The following is a 26,211-nucleotide window of genomic DNA, read 5'->3' on the forward strand; positions in this document are numbered from 1 at the left end:
ATAAATTAGAGATGAGCGGGTTCGGTTTTACTCGGATTTACCCGAATCTCCTTATTGGCTATCGGACGTCACATGTTTTGGTTAGCCAATAAGAAAAATCCAGAAAAAAAGAAATGGCGATAATTCTGGCGTAAAGAACCAAGTAAATCCGTACCCACATAATTATTAACCTCAATAACATTAATTTTCAGTCATTTCCACTCAATTATGTTGACCTCACCGCTCACAATACTGTTCACCAGCATAAGCCAAAGGCTGGCTGGCTAAACTAAGCAACAGAGCAGCGGCACAAACACACAGCAGTTATTTCTGTTTAAAAATGTTTTGATATTTAGTAATGTATTATAAATAACCAATCACACCAACTGGGTAATAGTTTCAATAAAAACAATACAACACAGAAATTTACTAAGACTCATTTGTGGTGTATCATTGCTCAAACATAGTAGTAAAGATGTAGCCATGCTCATCGTGGCTACATCTGCTTTAAGCGCCGAGCTGCAGCATTTGCTGCTTCCGTTCATGCGAATGGGGAATATGTGTGTCTAAGATAAACATGCGTCACAGACGTGCATGTGGAAGCACCTAACAAGGCGTGATCGATGTAAGATGTAGCCACAATGAGCATGGCTACATCTGTAGTTAACAAACAGCAAAGAAACAAACCCCTAAACAGTGTGTAATATAGCAATAGCAGACATAGAAGCCCCTTACACAAGTGCACATGCCTATTCTCAGTGCTCTGGGCCACTGATGACTGGAACTCTGTGCCCATGTACGCCCCAATCAGTCAGCCTTTTTGTTTTGCAGCTCCCCAAAATTTCCCCAACCATAAGAACCAGACATGTGCGGCGGGCACTTTCCGTGTTTTGTGTTTTGGTTTTGGTTCTTGTTCCATGCTCGCGTTTTGGATCTGGATTGGTTTTGCCAAAACCACCCTTTCGTCCTTTCGTGTTTTGGTTTTGGATCTGGATGATTTTTGGGGAAAAAACATAAAACAACTAAAATCACATAATTTTGGGGTAATTTTGATCCTACGGTATTACTAACCTCAATAACATTCATTTCCACTAATTTCCAGTCTATTCTGAACACCTCACAATATTATTTTTAGGCCAACAGGTTGCTCAGAGGTGGCTGGATGACTAAGATAAGAGACACAAGTGTGCGGCACAAACACCTGGCCCATCTAGGAGTGGCACTGCAGTGACAGACAGGATGGCACTTAAAAAACTAGGCCCCAAACAGCACATGATGCAAAGAAGAAAAAGAGGTGCAACTAGGTAACTGGATGGCTAAGCTAAGCGACACAAGTGTGCGGCACAAACACCTGGCCCATCTAGGAGTGGCACTGCAATGGCAGACATGATGGCACTTAAAAAAACTAGGCCCCAAACAGCACATCATGCAAAGTAGAAAAAGAGGTGCAATGAGGCAGCTGTATGACTAAGCTAAGCGACACAAGTGTGCGACACAAACAACATGGGATGTGCTGGAATTTGCCCAATTGTAATACACGCACAATATTGGTGGCACAGGAGGGCATACCCCTAAACCACACACACACGGCAAAGCATGTAAAATTAATTTGGATAATAACCCTTTTATTTGGAACCATTATAATATTATGCAGCACAGGCGAGCGTACCCCTACACCAGACAGAGCAAACCCTGTGAAAATTATTTGGATTAAATATTAATAACCCCATTATTTGGAGTAAATAAAATACATCACAGGACAGCACCACTGAATTTATATGGCAGCACCACTAGACTGGACTTATACGGCAGTATCACTGGAATTATACGTCAGTATCACTGGAATTATACGTCAGTACCACTGGACTTATACGGCAGTACCACTTGCACTGGATTTATACGGCAGTATCACTGGATTTATATGCCAGTACCACTGGAATTATACGGCAGTATCAATGGAATTATATGGCAGTATCACTGAAATTATGCATCAGTACCACTGGACTTATACGGCAGTACCACTGGACTGGATTTATACGGCAGTATCACTGGACTTATACGCCAGTACCACTGGATTTATATGGCAGTACCACTGGATTTATACGGCAGTTCCACTGGACATATACTGCAGTATCACTGGATTTATACGGCAGTACCACTGGACATATACAGCAGTATGACTTGATTTATACGGCAGTACCGCTGGACATATATGGCAGTATCATTGGACATATACGGCAGTATCACTGGACTGGATTTATACACCAGTACCACTGGAATTATACGCCAGTACCACTGGAATTATACGGAAGGATCACTGGAATTATACGGCAGTACCACTGGAATTATACAGCAGTACCACTGGACATATACGGCAGTATCACTGGACTGGATTTATACACCAGTACCGCTGGAATTATACGCAAATATCACTGGAATTATACGGCAGTATCACTGGAATTATACGGCAGTACCACTGGACACATACGACAGTATCACTGGACTGAATTTATATGCCAGTACCACTGGAATTATATGGCAGTAACACTGGAGATATACGGCAGTATCACTGGATTTATACTGCAATACCACTGGACATATACAGCAGCACAGGACATATGGCAGCAGAGGACACCACCACTGTAACTGGACTAATGCAGCACAAGACGCTAACACTGGACTGATGCAGGACAACATAGCACCACTGCAATGGACTGGACTTATACAGCAGCACTGGATATATAGCAGCAGAGGACACCACAACTGACTGGACTAATGCAGCACAATACACCGCCACTGAACTGATGCAGCACAACACAGCACCACTGGACTGTACTTATACAGCAGCACTGGACATATGGCAGCAGAGGACATCACCACTGTGACTGGACTGATGCAGTATAAGACACCACCACTGTACGGATGCAGCACAACATAGCACCACTGGACTGGGCTTATACAGCAGCACTGGCAGCAGAGGGCACCACCACTGTGACTGGACTGATGCAGCACAAGACACTACCACTGAACTGATGCAGGACACTGAGGATGGAGACACGTCCTCTCTCTACACTCTCCAATGCCGGAGTGAAAATGGCGGTGACACGCGGCTCCTTATATGTAATCCAAACCCCACGAGAATCCGACAGCGGGATAATGCCTCGTCCTAGTTTCCAAGTCAAGCGGGAAAACCCGAGCCTGACTCGGATCCGGGCCTGGGTAGTGAAGTTCGGGGGGGGGGGGGGTTCAGTTCTCAGGGAACTGAACCCGCTCGTCTCTAATAAGAACAGTGTTCTGTACTCATGGGATACGGGGCCTAATTGAAGGTTGATTGCAAAACAACATTTTCCTCTAATGGGCAAAACCATGTGCACTGCAGGTGGGACAGATATAACGTGCAGAGAGAGTTAGATTTGGGTGAATTATTTTGTTTCTGTGCAGGGTAAATACTGGCTGCTTTATTATTACACTGCAATTTAGGTTCAGTTTGAACTCACCCCACCCAAATCTAACTCTCTCTGCACATTTGTATCTGCACCCCCTGCAGTGCACATGGTTTTGCCCATTAGAGGAAAATGTTGTTTTGCAATCAACCTTGAATTAGGCCCACAATGCGGGGTACAGTGTGGAATACTTTGGGAAACACAATTAAATACTGAGCAGGTTACAGTGTGGAACACACAGTATGGGGCGGATACAGTTCAGGTTACAGTGCAGGTTGGAAACAGTGTGGGTTACAGTGCGGGACACACACTGCGGATCTCATACAGTGCAGATTACAGCACAGGTCGGATAAAGTGTGGGTCGGATTCAGTGCAGATTACAGTGAAGGTTGGATACAGTATGGGAGAGGAAGGGTGGTAAATGAAAAACATGGGTGTGAGAAACTTAATTACACAGGAGAAGACAATACAATACAGGTGGTGACTAATAAGGAGAGTTATAAAACCAGAGGACAGGTGGAACTGTTGCCCATAGCAACAAATCAGATTCTAGTTAGCATTTTATAAAATGTACTATATAACTGTTAGGTAAAATCTGGTTGGATGTTATGGGCAAAACCTACAATTGTCCTCTCTTAGAAGGTTTGATAAATAGTCATGTTGTCCCATAAAACCAAGAAGTCTACTGCAGGGTCAGTTTGGAGCGATCCAGTCTTTATGATGGTCTGCAATGCAGGGCAGCACAAGGGAAAACTCCAAACAGCAAACAAGCTCACAAGAATGCAGGGGGCTAGAAATAGGCCTGGACTTGTTAAATGCTAGTCATACACCATTCATGAGATGACCATGCTGCCTTGAGAATCAAATATTTTGAAACCACCCTCTTGAAATCCGGCACTTACCACTGCCTCTATACTTTAATCTCCGTGAAAAAAACTCACAAGCTGGAGAGTTACTGCAACTCAAAATCACTTTATTGACTCCATCTTTGATTCTGCATTTAAACTTTGGAGGGGGTTCAGTTGCCTTCTAGCACACAATTAGTATATGTTTGACTTTGCTGAGTAAAGGCATGCCACATGTTCATGTCCTTATTTTATATTCTATTTAAATAATTCCATCTGCAGAATACACCCGGCAACATCCCATTTAAATGGCTGCAGGCGACAAATGCACCATTGTCTTAAGTCCATCTTTAAGTTACAGGGAGAAGAGCAGCTATAGATTGTCTTCCTCCACTTTACTTAATCTAGACTAATAATAATCACATAACATTTCTGGAATAACATCTTCATACTTACATTATTTGCACACCAGACAGAGCAGGGAACTAAAATAAATGAGCTTTTATGTGATGGGTTTCTAGTCAACCAGGAAGTGTAGTCAGTAGATAATGACCAGCTTGGAATGTAGCCAAAACATGGACTCCTGACATTCTTCCATCTGTTTTAACTAATAGTTATGGCTCTGTTAGAAAAAGAAAAGGCAGCTTAGCTGCAAAGCAAGGGACATGAAAGAAAGGAATACTGTATTCTGACTGTGTTCTGCATCAACTCGCTCTTGCAGAATATCCTTTTTTATATATATATTTTTGTACTCTATTAAGGTTGAGATTATAGTCCCAGATGAGAAGCTGGAATTTCTCCAGAATTGAACCGAAGCAAACAGTGGCTGTTTGCTCTTTCTTTATTAGCAATATAACCACAGAGAATACTTGGATGTGATATTTCATTTTTAGCAAGTTAACTATATCATTTCTAGAAAATCCACTTATTACACTTTTATATTATTATTTTTTTTAATTATTATAGATGGTTTAAGTTTTTGCAGTGTTTTTGTTAACTGAATAATGCATGTGTTTCGGTTTTCTCTAAAACATGCTTGATGTACTTATTTCAAGTTTCACCCTCATCTCCTAATAATGTAATATTAAGGCCATTCATACACCAATTAAGACTCCATGGCTTTTTTTTTTAAGCAAAAAAAAAAAAAAATCAGTCTGTATTATGATTATCATTAGTAAGTTTATATTAGGTTCTTCTTCACATGAACTGGTGAGTTTAAATGATTTAGAAATATTTTGAAAATATTAAGATACACAGTAAATGTAATAATATATATGATGGGTGGATGGATGGATGGATGGATAGATGGATGGATAGACAGACAGACAGACAGACAGACAGACTGCTTTTTTAAATTTTTACAAATCAGTACTATTTTATTTTGTGTGGCCGATTCTATAATATTTATTGTTGTTTTCATTCAATTATAAATTCATTTATTAGTATGGATTAGTTAGGAAATTTGACCAGGCCAATTGCAATTTGTGGATATACTGTAAAACATATTGCCTTATACGTGTTATCAGTATAATGTGTGCAGTATGTAAACTCTTCTCTAAAAAGCACACTCTGATGCCTGACAATTCTTTCCTGGAACCTTTTACTGTACTGCTATGGATCTATATAATTCTGTTTTCTGGACATATTAGATGTTTTATCAGGTGCTGCCTGTGCTTTTATCTCTCTCTCTCCTTCTCTCTATCTTCTGCAATCCCTCTACTCTTCTCTTTCTACCCCTCTTACTCTATCTTTCGTCACCTTCATTTGTCTGTTTCTTAGTGCACTTGGTTTTATTGTATAGATCAACTTTACTTATGTACTTTTTGTGAAGTCCTCACCTTTTCTTCTCTGTAGAGTGTATTTTACTTCTCTGTATGTGGTCTGTGCATCTCTATGTGACCTTTTCCTTTCTTCTATCCTGCTGTACATCTTTTGGTTGTGGATAATGTTGTGATGATGTTATTGGTTGATAATGTTGTGATGATGTTATTGGTTATAGGATTGTCTACCGGTAGGAGTTCAGACCAACTGTTATTACATGCAAACATGGTGACATCATCATCTGATGAGACTATGGGGGTCATTCAGAGTTGGTCGCACGCTGCTGTTTTTCGCAGCGCAGCGATCAGGTTCAAACAGCATTGTTGCTGTGCAATGCTTCTAGAGACGAATACATTCGCACAGCTGATCCAAAGGAGATTGACAGGAAGAGGGCGTTTATGAGTGTCAACTGACCGTTTTCTGGGTGTGGTAGGGGAAACACAGGCGTGTCCAGGTGTTTGCAGGGCGGGTATCTGACATCAATTCCGGGTCCTCCGTTGCGGGAATCATCACACAGGATAAGTAACTACAGGGCTGGTCTTGGTTTGCACAAAATGTTTTTGTACTGTTCAGCTGCACATGCGATCGCACACTTGCAAAGCAAAAATACACTCCCCCGTGGGCGGCGACAATGCGTTTGCATGGCTGCTAAAAGTAGCCAGCAAGCAATCAACTCGGAATGACCCTCTAAACCAGGCAAGTTAAATGTAATGAAGAGATAAACAAATTGAGAAATAAGTTGGACATAACTCACAATATGGTATAATTATTCCTTAAATTGAGATATATGATTAGTTCACTGCATGAAAGTCCTTGATTTTCTTGAGGAAATAATGCTAAATATATTTATAAAACAACAGACATTGCAAAGGCTGGTTGCTAATAAGCAAGTGCTGCATTATTCGGTTCAAAGGTATTCCATGGTGAAAACAGCATAAAATTCTATCATACTGTAATAAATGATGTGGTCTGCATAAATTTACCCTTATTCAAGTTTATTTCCCCCTAAATCCAGTCAATCCAACTACTGCAGTCAATTTATTTATTAGTGAATTTAGAGAAAATCCTTTACTGTGCTCTAGAATAAAGTTTAAGGTGATCTCTTGCTTTTTCCTAGATTTTGGTGTTGCCACTTTCCACATCATACTGTCCCCAATGCGTTGCTTTAGGCATTCAATGAACACATACTGTACCACTTCAAAGAGGTACAGTGCATCAGGAAGACACAGAATATGTTAGTTAATTCCCACATGGCTTTAAATATTTCTATGTACCATATTCTTGTAGCAAGCAATCTTGTATTTTTCTGTGATCATTACCTGTTACGAAGTTTATATACACGTTGTACTAAACTAAAACATCATATTGCCCGGAAAGTAATACAAATATAAACATATATTCCTAGACTCTTCAGTGTTAAAATGGATATACATAAAGAACTATACTAGACAATTATGTTTCAACCTACTTTTTGTAATGATTTTGACTTATTTCTTAAGTTCTAGGTACAAACCACTTACTTCAGTCCACATTTTAGATCAAAAATATTCCGGAAATCTACAAAAGAAATATTGCCAATAAACACATGCTATGGACATTCACTGAGAAAATATACTGCTTCTCAATTTGTAAGAATAGTACATATATAAAGTATTGTGATCTCTCACAAATATAACACAATAATAAAAATGATACACTTCGCAAACTAACATTGCCTGTTTTTAATACAGAGTAAACATTTATTACAGAGTATGCTTGAAATCATTTTTCTTTATCTATGCGTTAATATTTGTAGTAGAATGCAATATGTTACAGTTCTTTTTGTTAAAAATGGGTCTTACGACAAAATCCTTTTCGTTGCCCTCCTCCATATTCTATTATCCAACCTACTGTATGTCAGGTGACTCCCTAGCAATCTGCTGCTATTGCGTGTGATGTACTTGCCTTTAAAAGGCATTTAAGACTTAACCCAAATAGAAAGCATAGAAATGATCCACTTAAGAACTATAACACAGGAATGCATGTTTATAATTATATTCAGTTAAGGACTTGCCAGAAAGGGAAGGCGTTAGTGTGAGTTGGTCATCTTAACGTGTGAAATATATAGAACTTATAACAATATCTAGAACTTTATTACAGAATACATATTTAATTACTGTAGCTAGAAAAGCATTAATAACATCTCAGGTGAGTGCAGATAATTAGGGATTGGCTGATACCTTTTCCAGCGCCACTTGCAAGGCTACAGCATGGGCCCATGTACTGCCTTTTGCTGTAGTGAGATTGTGCATTGCCATGTACACAACTGTGCTTCCCTTCTATTAGGCCACGTACTGTAATAATCATCACTCCTCATCTGGTTTCTCTATTGGAAGACAATTTGACTAGCTTCCTCTGTACTGCGCTGGGATACATGGTGTACAGTATAGAAGCTGGACAGGCCATTAAAGAAGGAAGTTATTAGAAGCCAGTCCATACCATGTGGTCCCATCTACCCTGAATCCTTCCACTCTTGCTTGTTTGCCTTACTAATTTTTTGTGCATGCATCTCTCTGACCACCCTTTATCCTGGAATCTGTCTGTCCCTATCACTCCCTTCTTTTGTCCCTTTGCCTCCAATTTTGTATCTGTACCTCTCTCTATCTGTATCCCCATGTGTGCTTCTGTTCCTCCAACATATGAGTGTTTCTGTCTTCACCTTTTATATTTCCGTGTCTCTCTGTCTCCCAATTTTATGTGTATTTTGATTTTCTTTCTCCACCTTTATATTCCTGTCATTGGATGGAATTCAATTGTTTGAAAAGTCAGTTGGGTGTCTGCTTTTTCCTGTCTATTAGATAGGAAAAAACCGACTCCCAACTGACTTTTCAAACAATTGAACACCCCCCATTATGTCTCCAATTTTGTATTTGACCCAATGCCTCACACATATGCTTTGTGAGTTAAAATCCAGCCTCTGATCACACCCACAAGGTCAAATAGTCAAATCCCCCATCAGAGATTGACATCCCGACGTACTTGCAAGGAGAGATCAGGAGAGAAAACAGCAAAAGTGAGGGACTAAAGAAGATTCCATTAACTGCTATCTAATAATAATAATAATAATAATTGTATGTACACTGTTGTATTTATTTTATATTTTTGTTATAAAAAAACACTTTCATTTGGAGGCAATTTCAAATAAAGTATGCAAAAACACACACGCATATATCAACAACATTATATATAATATACTATTTATATAAAAAGTTTGTTTTTTTAAAACTCAAATTAAACTTATTTAACTTGTCTGTTGATCATCAGTGCCATGCTACTGATTCCTCTTGAACCACTGTTGCAAATCTTTTGCTACTGAGCTCATGTGATAAGTTAAATAAGTATTGTAATTTTTGAACCATAACTGCTATTTCAAATCTGTTCGCAGCAATAAACTTTACAGCAAATTCTGATGTTGTTTGACATGTTACAGAGCCCCTTTTCCATTTGAAATTACTTAGATTCAAGATGGCTGATTTCAAGACGACGCCCATGTTCAATACATACCCTAAAAGATAGCCCACCTCAACCATACCTTACTGGAATATTCAGTTTTCCTATTTCCTGCACATTTTTTTGAAACAAAAGGGTGTACTGCGACTTTTGAATCACCCTGTAGAATGTTATTTATCTTATTTAATTTGCACTTTTAATGAAGCACAGTTGATAAGAGGGCACAAAATTCTAAGTGTGAGTTTTAGTCAATTGCAATTTTTTGAAAAAATCCCTCTGGTTGGAAAGACCGGCACTGGCAATTACATGACATACGTTGTAAATATACATTCTGGGCCAGCTGAGTGGTTAATCAGTAGCACGTAATCTATCATTGCTGATGCTAAAGTTCCTTCTAGATGGGTATCTGAAGATAAAATAGTGAAATGGTTAATGTAGTGGAAACCAGTAGCATTGTAAAGTATACACTCATGGCTGTGTGTGCATGCACAATATTTGAGGCACCAAGCTATTGTAAAATTCCCAGTTACAATAGACTGATGTGTGAGCTGAGGTTCCACTTATATGCGTTTCCTTTAAATTAGAGCCGTGCATATATAGTTCTTTTCTCTATATCAGTATATCTAGATATGCAAACCATTCTCTAATGATTCTACTGATAAAATCCCTTTAAGGTGCATTTTCTCTAGTATATTCACTTGAGAATCCTTCAAGTTTTATACGTCTGTAGGAATATTCTCTCCCAAAATAACATGTATTTTATGGCCACAGACAATGTATAATTGAATACAACCTATTGAAATTCACATTGTTGGTTTCCTTACATTTTTCATGAGAACTTTCTATACTGACATGACATTGGAATAAGTGATTGTAAGGTATAAAGAATTATAAGCATTGAATACAAAATAATAAAGCATTCGAGTAGCAGAAATTGATTTCTCTTGAAAGACATTTCTACTAAAATACTAAACAAAAACTACTCATTAAATTCTTGACAACACATTAATAAAAGGAAATAATAATCACGACTAAAGCAGCCTGCTAGTTATAATAATGTGTCAAACACGAGATTTTATCTCATTCAAAAATATTATTTTGATACATGCAAACATAATCAGTGACTGAACAAGGTCAGACCTCAAAAGGTGTTTTTTATTAATGAACTCGGATTGTCAGACCATGTTTACTGAGCAAGTTAGAGAAGAGATTTAACAATAATCAGTTGCTTTTTGCAAACAAGCATCTTTTTTTTTGTCAATGTCTGCATTGTTATGTTGCATGAGAATCAATCATCTTCAAGGCTGTCCACATATTGTATTATGTAATTGCATAATGCTAAACACGCTGTTGGAAAACTATAGAAAAAACAATTATCTTTTTTGTTATCCCTGTATTTATCCATTGGAGAGTAGTCTTGACCTGTCTAAAAAAGTAAACGCTTTAGATATTGAAAAGGATTTCTTGTTTTCATCGTACGTCTCAGGGAAAAAAACCATATTCCAACAATGTATTCTGAGATACACCATTTAGGTCTTCTGAATAGCTTGAGAGATTATACAATGTTCCTGACCACTTAGAATGTATCCATAATAATATTAAAGGAAGCTTTTCAGTAATCAGCCCAACACAAATGCAAGGGTTGTGCTAATTTTATCATAAAAGCAATAGAGCTTTAAGGAAGATCAATTTTGTTCTATAGAAGTATTGCTTAATGCTGTCATTGCCTCTGCCTGTAAAGCAACCTTTGCCCATCCAAATAACCTTTGGTTACAAGACAGTTTGAAAACAATTGCAAATAAATCCCTGTGTGGAAATTACTGGGCATGAAACTCCCCTAGAAGTGTAATGTCATCGAAAACCCTCTTTTCTCATATCAAATACAAATATCACTTGGAGAAAGAGTCTACTTTATTACAGCGTAACAGTTAATAAGTTGAACCAATTTGAATTTTTTAATTCAATACTTACAATATGTACATTACCTTGGTCACAGTGGGTTTTTTTGCAGTGAAATCTGAATTAACACCAGGTCCAGAATAATTCACACTCTGGAGCACTGAGTTTAAATGTTCTAAAATTAGAAGTGAATAAAATGAAACCATTATAATTCCATATAATTTTAGCGCATTCATAATGCTTGCTCTAAACAACAATGCCTATAATGTACAATAACTGCATATACAATAATACTGCATATACAATAACACTGCACATACAATTGCACCATAAGTACACACATATATATATATATTTTTTTAATTTCTCTACACTTACATCAATATATGAGTCACATCTGATCCTTTGCCAAAAGAAAACAAGCGATTAATACTCATTCATCTCAATTTTGATTGGACAGAGCAGTGGGAAACAGCTGTAGAATTGCTAGACTTTATACATATAATTACATCATTAATATGTCAATTAACCTCAATCCAATCATATTGAGATGAGGACTTTTCAATAAAAGCTATTGCCAATCTGAACAGTCATCTACATTCGATTGTACGGATTGTTGCTCACCCATAAACAAGTTGATTATTGAACAATTTGTACAATTTCATGGTCAGATTATAATATGTGGGATCACATTTACACAGTTTTCAATTGACAGAGCAACATTACTGGCGTGAGTGAAATAGGCACATTTTTAGGGGTGTATCTAACTATAGAGAACATGCCCTGTGGGTTGCAGCCATCGGGGTCTATGCCTCATCATGGCCATGCCATTTTCTGAGGATGTGTCTATGCCTCTCCTGCACTCCCAGGCCCCTACACATGCCCTTCTCTCAGCTTCCCAGAAAAGGGGCACAAGTATTTTCACTTTTTCTAGGATGCTTCTTTCGTCACTTCCATTTGCACTTTAGTAGAAAAGGGAGAGTCCCATAACTGTTAGGATCAAACTCGGGAGCACAAACTAGGTTTACAGAGATAGTCGGAGGTGTTTGTGAGTAAGCAGAAGTCTGCACAAGCTAAGGGGAGCAGCTCCTTGTTAAGTATGGAGTAAAGTATGTCACCATTGTGGCCTATACATTGAACTGCGCTGTGATTTGCATGTTCATATTTCACATTGATGGAGAAGGATATCTCTGGGCTCAGTCTGAGCTATGTAATAAAAAGTTGCACCCATTAAAAAGTAACACACTAAAGATAGCCGTCACACTCCTGATTTAAACTGAGCAGCATTTTCTCAGAAAAATGTAAAAGTTTTATATACTGTAAATAAAGTTTTGGTTTTAATGTACGTCCATATTCAGACCAGACTAAGGGAAGAGATGGTCGAACACAGTCTGCACAGTAAGGGTGTGTTCAGGTAATTGTTATTGAGGCAGACGCCGCAAAGAGGTACAGTAAATACACTGGTCAGTAGCTTTGTTACTAGTAGATGCCTGACTACTGGTGCAAATACACTCTGATACTTCTGATGGCTTCTGATTGACTGATTGCAGATTGACTTTAGTAGCTGATAGGAGCTTTCCACATTGATTGTACCTATATTATATAGTTTTGTAACCGGATGAGAATTATTTTTTTTTGCTACTTTCATTAGTAGATGAAACGAAGGGCTGCATCAGCTGCAGACCCTAGAAGCCAGGTAAGGCTCACTGCAGAGTAGTAGATTCCCATTGGAGATGCTCTCTATGCTAATCACTGTATTGACTGGCAGTCCCAGAGGAAGAAAACACTTTCCACTGGGATTACCTGTAGGGCTGTGATTAGCAAATAGCACATCTAATAGGTAGCCATTGCCATTGCTAGAAGACTTACTGTTTCACTGGGGATTGCACATTTTATTGGGGAGTAAATACACCACTGCACTTTAATGTGTGTAGGACAGGCCATCCAGGTGCATCACTACAAAACGCAGGACCTAGTTCATAACCGTAAATAAACAGTTGCATTATTTCTGTAGTACATTAAATTATAATAGCTTATTTAGTAACAAAGACTTTATTGAGCTAGCAATGAAAGTATCTTCGAAAGTTTGGGAAATAATATCTAAGGAGCCATGCTCTCATTTTTAATTATTACAAGAAAGTTAATTAAACATTTTTCTACCTGCATAGTGGGAAATGCGCCCCATCGCTGCTGTTTGGTAAGTGGTGACACCAAAACAGTAGATCAGCTCTGCATATTTGGTGTCTACACTACAGATGGTGTCACCTGGTGTGCCGACACACCCTCACACCAATCAAGTGATGCCACTGGATACAGCTACATAAAAAATAACAGCAACAAAAGCACAACTTTACAAGAATTACACAAAGTGTTAGCTACAGTAATTTTCTCATTTTCAATAAAATATTTATTTCTTTATTTCTGGTTTAAACACAAAATGTTGTTTGAAATTTCAAACAATATTAGATGGTAAAAATTGTATACTGCAGAGTACTTCCATTTGTTTGGGTTTACCTTTTTAATAGAATTTGTTGTTTGCAGATACAATTACTTTACATTTTTCAGCAATTCCATATAGTGAATAATTCCCAATGATTGAATTTCCTGCATTTCAGTTTGTAAATGGATCCTTACCCACCACAACATGACTTACAGACATTTGCCAATGATCCTGAGTGGGTCTGGTGATTAAATCATTTGGAAAATCAATGCTGGTGCTTCAAGAGTATATTTGTCTTACATTTAAAAAATGTGTTGCAATTTAAAATTATAATATTTAGCAAGAATATTGAATAGAGTTTTGCTATTGCCTTCTATTGCAATGAATGTCCAGTATAAAATGTGGCATTAAAACATACCATTATATATATATATATATATATATATATATATATATACTTTTTACACACACATATATATATATATATATATATATATATATATATACACACGCACAGTCACATTATTATGACCATCTCCTACATTTGATGCCGTCAGTGCAGAGCCCATGAATAATGTCACGTGTCGTGCACTGGCTTGGTGGGTATATAAGGTGTGCGATAGGCCGTCTGCACACATATCACTTATTGATGTCATGGGTAAAATGGGCAATTTATCCGAGTTGCATAAAGGAATGATTATCGGCTTACAGGGCAAGGATGGCAGTATTTCTGAAACCGCGCAGTTTGTGAACTGTTTGCGTGTTGCTGTGGTGAAGGTGTATTGTGACTGGACAAATAGCACCATAGTGAATAACTGACATGGAAACTGTAGAGCACCACGTGCCAGTGAGAGGTGAACATTGGCTATGAAGGTGCGTGAGGGCCGACCGACATGCTACAGTGAAACAGCTCACCATCAAAATTAATCTGGGGGCTAACAGATGTGTGTCTAAAACAACAGTTCAGCCCATCTAGGTGTTGTCCGTGCTTTTACCAGAGCCAGATTTACAACACTATATGGGCCAAATGGTTCTTGTGGGCATTATACACAGGTGCAGCAGTATATACTGCTGGAAATTTGCTGAGTTTTGACCAGATATGGACAGATATGGACAGCCTGTCATAGGCTTTATACTCCAGAGTTTTGACTATATAAATGATTAGAATAATACAAAGAAGATATTTATAATATATTCTTTGTATTTTTCATATACTTTATATAGTCAAACCTCTGGTTTACACGTTAGTATGACAGGAAAGGCTCTGCAACACCTGCCTCACCCCACCACAATTAACAAATGAATAGTCATTATGCAATGGGATGCGGTCACCACACCAGCGTTTGGGATGCTGGTAGTCAGAATCTCGACTCTAGTCTGGAGCCTGACGCCAGAACTCCGGCACTGCTCATAATGCCGGTGCCAGGATACCAACTGTCTGCATCCTGAATGTAAGTATGCGGGCCGGGTACTACACTGTGTGGATGGGGTTTTAGATTTAGACACCACCGGGGAGGTTAGGGTTAGGCTGTGGGTAGGGGGAATTAGGATTAGGTACCACCGGGGAGGGTTACGGTTAGGCTGTGGCCAGAGAGGATTATGGGGGTAGAGGAGGGGTTTATGTACTTAACTGCGAGGTGTCGGGATCTGGTACATTGGGATGCCAATGTCAGTATTGTGACCGCTGGGATCCCAATACCATCCCTATGCAACTATTAGTGTTTTTCTGCAACCAGTTTTAATTTGAAAATGTGAAAAAAAATTATTGAACTTTAAAAAGACTTAAAAAGTAATTTAGCTTAATTTAAGTAAGGTGAATGAGTATGATGGTACCTGAAATGGTTTTCCCTGTCTAATATTTTTACCATTTGTCCATGTGAACTGGGAATTTGAACTTAAGCATACAGTAGTAGTAGTATTAGTAGTAGTTCCATTTTTCAAATAAAAAAAAGCAAAACTGTAATGCTATAAAATGTAGCAATAATACTTGAACAGCCACAAAAGGCAATATTGTATACTCTAGTTTATTTTAAAATCTGCCAGTTGCAAATTGCAAAATGTGGACTCTGGATTTCTCTGAATTGAAGTTAATGACTTAGCAGTTTTTAAATATGGTGGACAAACAGAAAACAAATTTGGACTGGACCAAATGTTTGAGCCCGTTGAAGCAGGTAGATTTGATCAAATTGCACACTGGCTAAAACTTTGATCACCTTTACTGTTAAAAGGAAATGGAAGATACAGTAGTTAAGCACTTGGTGAGAAAAACTGTTTAAATAGTTTAAATGACAATTTTCATTATGTTTTGAAACAATGCACCCTATGCCAGCCAAACCCTTCTACTGCATGACGTCATGCTGAGGGGTGGGTCTGCCAGAGTCAGTAAGGACAGCAGCATGATGGGAGCATCTACAGCCTCAGGATGCTCCAGGGTGCTATGCTGGCTGCCAGCTGCAGCAGTGACAGTAATTGCAGGGAGCCATTCCAGACACCTAAAGAGCTCTGCACTCTGTGCGGCAGCACCGCTCGCACACCCCTAGTATGGCTATGAAGGCACTATTACTGTATGGTGTATTAAATTAACTAGGGCAATATACGGGGCATAAAATGAACAACCACTGTGGAAAGAGGTATTTCTGTAGAAGCATTAGGGAGGGGCACCAAATGTTGCTATGGGGCTCACAAAGTCCTGGATACACCTCTGACATAGACATGTTATAGATAATTTTTAATTTATTAGCACTGGATAATTAAAAAATCGAATACAAGTCACCCATAACTGCTCCTGCATTGCGTGCATGGAACTAAATGTGCATATTCATCCTTATTTACAGTTCAGTGCAGAGTTCTATATATTCATTTATCTTACTGATATTTAGGGTAACATGCACCAGGGCCATCCTAACGTATAGGCACACTGGGCAGCTGCCCAGGGTCTCACAATTCTAGGGGCATTTGAACAGGGGCAGGTGGCGGTAACAAAATCAGAGCGGCAAGGCAGCAGTCTCTACCTGCTTCCCTGTCTGCAGCCAGACAGTGATTGGCTGCCAGCCTGCTGTGACTGGTGAATGGCTGGTGCTATCCACAAATAAGAGTGCTGACAGCCATTCACTGTATGGAAGCGTGTGGAGAGATGATGCAGGAAAGCAGGAGAGGGTGTGCTATGATTATTGTAATTGGTTACTGTAAATGGGTGGTTAGGAGTCCCATTACATTGCTTTGTCCAGGGCTTACAATGCTGGTAAGACAGCCTTGATGTGCACCCTTTTGAAGGTTATTGGGCCTGCTGAGTTAAACGTTTATTGGTTGCTATTGGCAACGTCTCCACTTTCTCTCTCTCACAAATATTTTTATATCTCTACCAATTAACGTTACTGCAGATATAAAAGCAGCATTAGTCACAGGAGATATGTTTTATCTGTGTAATTTGTGAATTTATTAAATTCTTGTTTGTACTATATTATTAATTACAAACACATCACATCAACATCTAGGTTTTAGATGAACTCTGGGCATAATTACTCCTCTAGTCGGATTGTGGGTATATTACTACTGACAAGACGTGTATTGGTAGCTGTTGAGTCTCTTCATACAAAGTAAAGTAATCTTCAATAGGATAAAAGAATAAATAACATACAAAAATAATGTTACATAATTGTGTAATGAGTACGATGCTGTACCTGTATGCAGTTTTATATTTCAGCTTTGTTTTATTACAACGCAGCTTAAGGTTAATCATAAAAGTAGTAGATTAAGATGTGATTTTGTCGTGATAGTGCATTCACAATGGTAAAGTGTACAGTCAGCTAACGTTTGCAAGACTAAAAAAGTCAATTACTTCGCAAGACCCAAGCAATATATATTGTAAATGTCACTGTCACTAGTAATTAACCATTTTCTATAAATTTATAACCACTTATACAGCACGTCTCTTAGATAATGTGAATACGACTATTGGTGATTTACTTCACTGGAAACATGAAAGGTTCCCTAAATGTTATTTGCAATTATTTTTATGTGACTAATTTTCTGTAAAACATCAATTTTATTGTGTGATTAAACAGATATGTTTTGGATACATTGCAACATCATTATAGGTTTACTTCATGTCACACTGAAAAAAGTACATCTGCTGTTATTTCTAAAAAAAAAATGATATTGCCATGAAAGCGGGTTGGGTACGTGATCCCGGAGGTCAGAATGCCGCTGCCGGGATCCTGACCGCCAGAATGCCTGCAGGGGGCGAGCACAACAAAGCCCCTTGCGGACTCGCTGCGCTTGCCACAAGTTCTATTCCCACTCCATGGGTGTCATGGACACCCAGCAGTGGGAATAGCTGTGGCAGCGCTGCCGGCATTCTGACAGTTAGTTTGTGCCTTAAAAATAAATAACACACTGTAAATATACACCCAGCATTGCAACATGGTTTGTCCAGGTGTATAGTTATTTGGGTTTTTTTTGTGTTGCTCCCAACTCAGAGGAATCCCCTCAGAGTGTAAGTGGTCGAATAAAAATGTGCCAAGCAAAATGTTGTAGCACATCTATGGGGTCTGCAATGTGGTAATCTTTCGGCTTATCTCTTGATAAAATGATCCACTTCATGGTAAGCTGAGACCTCAGAAGTGTAGGTGGAGCTGACTCTATGACCAAAGGTGTACTTGTAGGGTCAGAGCTGTCCATGAAGACACAAGTGCTGAAACAGTGTCTTATTGCTGATACTTCTTTATGTGCAAGAAAACTTTTCCCTTTTTCGTGTTAGAATAACCCCTCTCTTCATGCGCCTTACTATATTGATTGAGCACCTACCATTTTATATTGCTGTTCTGAGAGGCATAGATGGGACCAGCATTTGGAGGGCATGCTGGTTCTTTAACCTCTTGCTTGGAATGGTCACATCAGAAGCGACCATGCCTGCAAGTGCTTTATCTGACCTGGTTGCGCAGGATGCGACCAGTCAGATAAACTATGTTAGCAGCGGCAGGGAAGGGAAACTCCCCTCCGCTGCTACTGTCAGAGGGACCGGAAGGTCCCTCTGCCTTCCAGCACCCAGCCCTTAGTGTTTTCATGCTGCCAGCGGCTGCAGACAATAGCAGCCGCTGGTAAGTGTAAATCATCGCCCCAAAGCCCCCGTGTACCTGGCAGCTGTCCGGGCTCTAAAAACTAAAGTTGCGATGTTACCGATGGTCACAATATCCTGATCGATGTTCCGATGTTTGAAAAATGTATTTTAAAAAAGTTTTTTTTTTTTTTTTTAACTAAAATAATTTTGTATAGGGTTAAATCCATGTTCTTCACCTAATTCACTCATAAAAAAAATGACAATTTCTGAGTGTTTTTTTGGGGGAGAAAAATCATCAGTTAAGTGGTTAAGTGCCAATTGGAGGATCTAGGGGTGACTCCAGGTGAGTTGGCTCTCAATTTAGATATATTTTTGTATGTCCTATTATCATGTAGCATAACAAAAAGCAATTATATGACCCAGAGTGGGTGCTATGATCATGTAGTGTTAGAGACCACCAATATCAAAGAAGCCTTGACGCAGCCTGGTGATATAACTATCTCTTAGCAAATACATGCAACTAAGGTCTCCGAATTTTCTGTTGTCATGTAGTATTCAAGTCTTATTGCTAATACTTTTTGGTGTGCTGGGGGAAAACTTTTTTCTCTTTTTATGTTTAAAATAACCCCCTTTTCATGCACCTGGGAAGTATTACTAAATTGATTGAGCAGCTACCATTTTATATTGGTGTCTGTAGTATAATAAAAAACTCAATTTAATGGTTAGCCGAAGGGCAGATAGAGTTAACTTAGAAGAGGCTGTGACCAAAGGTGTACTCAGTGCCGTAACTAGACATTTTGGCGCTGTGTGCAAGAAATGGCATCGGCGCCCCCCCCCCCCTTTATGTAAAACGGGCAATGCGTGCCGCAGGCGCACATGAAAAATATAGAGACATGGCTTCATGGAGAAGGGGTGTGGCCACAAAATCATACCAATTCATATTACGGTGCATAGTAGTCTCGATTATTCAAATTACGCCGCACAGTAGCGCCAATACACCAAGCAGAGCCCTTTTACACATAACGGCAGACAGAGTCCCCCTTTTTACACATTACGGCAGACAGCGTCCCCTTTTTACACATTATGGCAGCCAGTCCCGCTTTTTACACATAACGACAGACAGCGTCCCCTTTTTACACATTACAGCAGACAGCGTCCCCTTTTTTACACATTACAACAGACAGCGTCCCCTTTTTACACATTACGGCAGACAGTGTCCCCTTTTAACACATTACGGCAGACAGCGTCCCCTTTTACACATTACAGCAGACAGCGTTCCCTTTTTACACATTACGGCAGACAGCGTCCCCCTTTTTACACATTACGGCAGACAGCATCCTCCTTTTTACACATTACGGCAGACAGCGTCCACTTTTTACAGATTACGGCAGACAGCGTTCCCCTTTTTACACATTACGGCAGACAGCGTTCCTCTTTTTACACATTACGGCAGACAGTCCCCCTTTTTACACATTATGGCAGACAGTGTCCCCTTTTCTCATACGTCCTAGAGGATGCTGGGGACGACATCAAGACCATGGGGTATAGATGGGATCCGCAGGAGACATGGGCACTCTAAAGACTTTTCATTGGGTGTGAACTGGCTCCTCCCTATATGCCCCTCCTTCAGACCTCAGTTTTAGAAATGTGCCCGGGTCGACTGGATGCACTCTGAGGAGCTCTACTGAGTTTCTCTGAGAAGACTTATGTTAGGTTTTTTTATTTTCAGGGAGATCTGCTGGCATCAGACTCGTGGGACTGAGGGGGCAGACGCAGAACCAACTTCCTCAGAGTTTCATGGCTCTGCTTCTGGCTGACAGGACACCATTGTCTAGCCGTGTCTAGATGCTCACTCCCACAGAACGCCGTCACCCCCTCACAGAGCCAGAAGTCAGAAGACAGGTGAGTACGAGAAGAATGATCTTCTATCAAGTAAGTGACGGCTGAGGTGCGGCGCGGCTGGCGGGAGCGCAGCGCGCCATTGCTGCCCACACACACAGGCACTGCAGGGTGCAGGGCGCCCTGGGCAGCAAGAAAAATACCTCAAACTGGCTAAAAGGGGGCATAAGATGCCGCTGGAACAGCCCTACCCCCGCCAGTATAAATATTATGTAGTATACTTAGTGTAAGGACATGCCATTGCTGCCCACACACACAGGCACTACAGGGTGCAGGGCACGGGGGGGGCACCCTGGGCAGCAAGAAAAGTACCTCAAAACTGGCTAAAAGGGGGCATAAGTTGCCGCTGGCACAGCCCTACCCCCGCCAGTATAAATATTACAGTGTTTATATAAGTGTAAGGACGCGCCATTGCGGGGGCGGAGCTTCTTCCTCAGGCAGCCAGTACACTACTCAGCGCCATTTTCTCTCTCTCCTCAGGCTGCAGAGAACACGCTGGTCCTCTCCTCCACTTCTGACAAGTACAGGGTGTTATTAAGGGGGGCACAAAGCGATTGTGGTGCATTTAATAGTGTGAATTACTGTTTAAAGGCGCTATTTGGCTGTGGACATTCTGTGTTCACAGGCAATACTGGCGCTGGGGTTGTGAACTGGCTGCTCCTATCCTGTGTCCCTCTGACAGATTTTACTGTGGGTCTGTCCCCAAAATAAGTCCCAGTGTGTCTGTTGGTGTGCTGTACACATGTGAGGCATGTCTGAGGCAGGGAGTTCCTCCCCGGAGGAAGCCATTTTAGGGACACAGAGTTGTAATGTGGTGGCGCTACCGGCACACCAAGAGCCTGCATGGGTGAAAGAGATACGTGACAGTATGCATCTGATTAACCATAGATTAGATAAGTCTGTATCTAAGGCTGCATGCTGGAGAAGATCTGTGGAAGATGTGATTTTTCAGGATGCTGTTATTCCTTATGTGGGCGGCCCCTCTGGGTCACATAAGAGACCATTTGCAAATGTTCTAAACACTGATACCGACACGGATTCTGACTCATGTGTCAACAATAGTGAATCCAGAGGGATAGATCATAAATTGGCAAAAAATATACAACATATGATTGTGGCTATAAGGGTCGTGTTGGAGGTTACAGAAACCACTCCTGTACCTCAGTAGAAAGGCATATTTATGTAAGGAAAAGAAGTCCAAAGTCACGTTCCCGCCTTCACACAAACTAAATGCTCTGTTTAAAGGGATGTGGGTGAATCATGATAAAAGATTTCGTATTCCCAAAAGGATTCACATAGCTTACCCTTTCCCGGCTGAGGACAGGAAAAAGTTGGAGTCACCCCCTGTGTTAGACAGTGCACTTTCCAGGTTGATAAAGAAGGTAATTCTCCCTGCTCCTGGCACGGCTTCTCTTAAAGAGCCGGCAGACCGCAAAATGGAAACGACATTGAAATCCATTTATGTAACCAATGGTACACTGCTCAGGCCCACTATTGCCTGCGCATGGGTGAGTCACGCTATTGAAAAATGGTCAGAAAGCGTGTCATCAGAAATTGACACGATTGATAAAGATGAGATACTCCTTAAGTTAGGGAATATCAAGGACGCTGCCGCCTACATGCTAGAAGCAATGAAGGATATTGGACTCTTGAGTTCATAAGCCGCTACCATGGCAGTATCGGCTAGGCGGGCGTTGTGGATTCACCAGTGGAACGCGGATGCAGATTCCAAAAGAAATATGGAGGCTCTCCCATATAAAAGGGAGGCTTCATTTGGCGATGGCCTGGATGCGTTAGTCTCGGCGACTACCGCAGGTAAGTCGACATTTTTGCCCTCTGCGCCTGCACCGCTCCTGTGGTGGTTGCACAGCTCTCACCTGCTAGAGGGACGCAGGTTCGGGATTCAGGACTGGGTCCTGTTAACCACGGATGCAAGTCTCCGAGGCTGGGGAGCAGTCTCTCAGGGAGAAAACTTCCAGGGATGTTGGTGACAACAGGAAGCTCGCCTTCACATAAACGTTCTAGAGCTTAGAGCCATTTACAACGGCCTTCAACAAGCAGTACATCTTCTTCAAGACCGTCCCGTGCAGATCCAGGCGGACAATGTAACAGCAGTCGCATACATAAACAGGCAGGGCGGAACGAAAAGCAGAGTGGCAATGGCAGAGGCGACAAAAATCCTCAGCTGAGCTCTGTCGGCAATATTCATTCCGGGAGTAGACAACTGGGAAGCAGTTGCTCATAGAAGATCCTCGGCCTCTTACTCCTAGAGAGGACCTGCTGCAGCAGGGGCCGTGCTTGTACCAAGACTTACGCGGCTACGTTTGACGGCATGGCTGTTGAGCGCCGTATCCTTGCCAGGAAGGGTATTCCCGAGGAGGTCATCCCCACCATTATTCAAGCCAGAAAGGGAGTAACGTTGAAACATTACCACCGTATTTGGAGAAAATATGTGTCTTGGTGTGAATCCAAGAAGGCTCCTATGGAAGAGTTTGAGTTGGGACGTTTTCTCAATTTTTTGCAGGATGGTGTGGAGCCGGGCCTCCGATTGGGATCAATCAAGGTCCAGATTTCGGCCTTGTCAGTGTTCTTCCAGAAACAATTGGCCTCTCTTCCAGAGGTTCAGACCTTTGTGAAAGGGGTTCTGCACATCCAGCCTCCATTCGTGCCTCCAGTGGCACCATGGGACCTTAACGTGGTATTGCAGTTCCTTCAATCGGATTGGTTTGAGCCTCTACAAAAGATAGAGTTGAAGTTTCTCACTTGAAAAGTGGAGATGCTTTTGGCTTTGGCATCCGCAAGGCGGGTGTCTGAATTGGGGGCCTTGTCTTACAAGAGCCCTTACCTGATCTTCCATGAAGATAGGGCAGAGTTGAGGACTCGTCAACATTTTCTTCCGAAGGTGGTTTCATATTTCCACATAAACCAACCTATTGTAGTGCCAGTAGTTACTGACACATTCACTGAATCAAAATCTCTAGATGTGGTTAGAGCTTTGAAAATCTATGTTGCTAGAACAGCTCGTATATGGAAAACAGAGGCTCTTTTTGTCCTGTATGCTCACAAGATTGGCTGTCCTGCTTCCAAGCAGACTATTGCACGTTGGATTAGAAATACGATTCAGCAAGCTCATACTACGGCTGGTTTGCCGTTACCGACGTCGGTAAAGGCCCACTCCACTAGGAAGGTGGGCTCATCCTGGGCAGCTGCCGAGCAGCTACTTGGTCAGGGTCAAACACATTTGCTAAGTTCTACAAGTTTGACACCTTGGCCGATGAGGACCTCAAGTTTGGTCAATCGGTGCTGCAGGGTCATCTGCACTCTCCCGCCCCCGTACTGGAGCTTTGGTATAGACCCCCATGGTCTTGATGTCGTCCCCAGCATCCTCTAGGACGTATGAGAAATTAGGATTTTGATAACCTACCGGTCCTAGTCCATAGAGGATGCTGGGCGCCAGTCCCAGTGCGTACTTTACCTGCAGTTTAGTTATTAGAGTTACACAAGTTGTGTTTTCTTGGTTTCAGCATGTTGCTGCAATTGGTTCATGCCTGTTGGCATGTGTTATGTTGAATGCCATGTGTGCGGTATGGTTGAGGGTTTGAGTTGGTAGATATATCACCACTAGTTAAATAATTCCTTCCCTCAAAATGTCAGTCACTCTGGGCACAGTTCCTATAACTGAGGTCTGGAGGAGGGGCATCGAGGGAGGAGCCAGTTCACACCCAATGAAAAGTCTTTAGAGTGCCCATGTCTCCTGCGGATCCCGTCTATACCCCATGGTCTTGATGTCGTCCCCAGCATCCTCTACGGACTAGGAGAAAAGGATTTACCGGTAGGTTATCAAAATCCTATTTTTACACATTACGGCAGACAGCGTCCACTTTTTACACATTACGGCAGACAGCGTTCCCCATTTTACACTCCTACTCCTCAGGGATGGGCAGTGGGAACGCAGGGGGAATATGCGCTCTAACTAGGTGTGCGCTGTGGGCAATGCCCCTTCTGCACACACCTAGTTACGGCGCTGGGTGTACTTACAGGGTTAGAGTTCTACATGAGGACACAAGCACTGAAACAGTGTGTGAAGGAAACAAGATCGTCTTCCAGCTTGGTATGGATGGTGAATACCAAGACAGAGAAGAGGCAGGATAAGTAGAAAATGTAGAGACTGCATCAAGTTACAGCAAATTGGTAAGCATGCAAAATGTGAAATGTGGAAGCTCTGACCAGCCATGTTTAAAATAGTCATTTGTAGAGTAGATGCAGAAGAGCAGTGGGTTGTGGGGCTCACCAGAGTAAAAGATGGGATGAGAAGAAAGAAAGAAAGAAAGAAAGAAAGAAAGAAAGAAAGAAAGAAAGAAAGAAAGAAAGAAAGAAAGAAAGAAAGAAAGAAAGAAAGAGACAGGTAACCATTTAGTTAAGATAGAGACACACACAAAATTGAAGGGGAAGTCAGAACAAAAACCACATGAGCAGAAATTATCACACATTTAAACTATACAAACCACATGCATTACGATTCTCTGATATAGCAAACACCGGAGTTAATGCAGATGAGGTACTATGCCAGTTGGCATGGCATAATTTGTATGAATTCACTCTGTGCATGCCCAGAGCAGTGTGCAAATCCATATGCTTCTGCACAATTTCAGTCAAGCTGCCATTTATGTTTGGGAATGGGCAGGGCACACTGGCGTTTTTATCTTGGGTGCAATGTGTGCGGTGCACATGGGCCCCTGGGTCCAGGGGGGGGGGGCATACCACACACATTGCACTCATATTTTAGTGCTCACCTCTCTGGAGTCTAGCGTCGGGCGCTGCAGCCGCAGCTGTCACGCAAAAATCCCTTCCAAAATGGCCACTGCACATGCGCCGTTTGAATTTTGTCTTCAGAACATGGCGGATGCCATGTTTCCAGAGACCTTCGCATGCGCAGTAGGCTCCGGCACAATGTCAGAGCCTATGGCACCGTGGAGAGGAAGGGGCCGTATGCAGACTCCGGGTGGGCCCCCTCCTCTCGCTTAAGACACCCATGGCAGGGCAGGATGGTGGCATTCTAACATAGACAAGTACAATAAGGACATGTTCATACAAACACATGAACGTATCGAAAGAGATGGCTATGTGCATAGGAAAGCTGTTTAATTTGCTGGTGGTCAGGGATAGGTACAAATAGCATGATGATGACAGTACTAGAGAACTACATGTGATTGGCTGATTGCATGTGCTTTCCTATTCAGCATAAGCATATAATATGCTTTTGAGATGAGGCAGCTTAAGAGAGAAGGGGGCCTCTCCGGCGACACAGGTGAGTACACTCTAACATCATGCAGGAGT

The 26,211-nt window shown here is 41.1% G+C and overlaps 1 long non-coding RNA gene across 6 annotated transcripts in view; it reads right to left on the bottom strand.

Moving 5' to 3' along the window:
* The window catches only part of LOC134944774 (uncharacterized), a 109,767-nt gene that overhangs the window by 61,190 nt on the left and 22,366 nt on the right, over nucleotides 1-26,211 (bottom strand). For 3 of the 6 annotated variants that reach the window (XR_010181947.1, XR_010181948.1, XR_010181952.1), the window contains 3 exons: nucleotides 11,563-11,651; nucleotides 7,609-7,645; nucleotides 4,724-4,889 (listed from right to left, as the gene is read on the bottom strand). This is a non-coding gene — a long non-coding RNA (uncharacterized LOC134944774). Of the gene's footprint in view, nucleotides 1-4,723; nucleotides 4,890-7,608; nucleotides 7,646-11,548; nucleotides 11,652-26,211 lie in introns of all 6 variants that reach the window. The other 3 variants (XR_010181949.1, XR_010181951.1, XR_010181950.1) reach the window with 3 other exon arrangements.

The sequence above is a fragment of the Pseudophryne corroboree genome, chromosome 7, assembly GCF_028390025.1.
Source record: "Pseudophryne corroboree isolate aPseCor3 chromosome 7, aPseCor3.hap2, whole genome shotgun sequence".
NCBI classification, from domain to species: Eukaryota; Metazoa; Chordata; class Amphibia; order Anura; family Myobatrachidae; genus Pseudophryne; species Pseudophryne corroboree.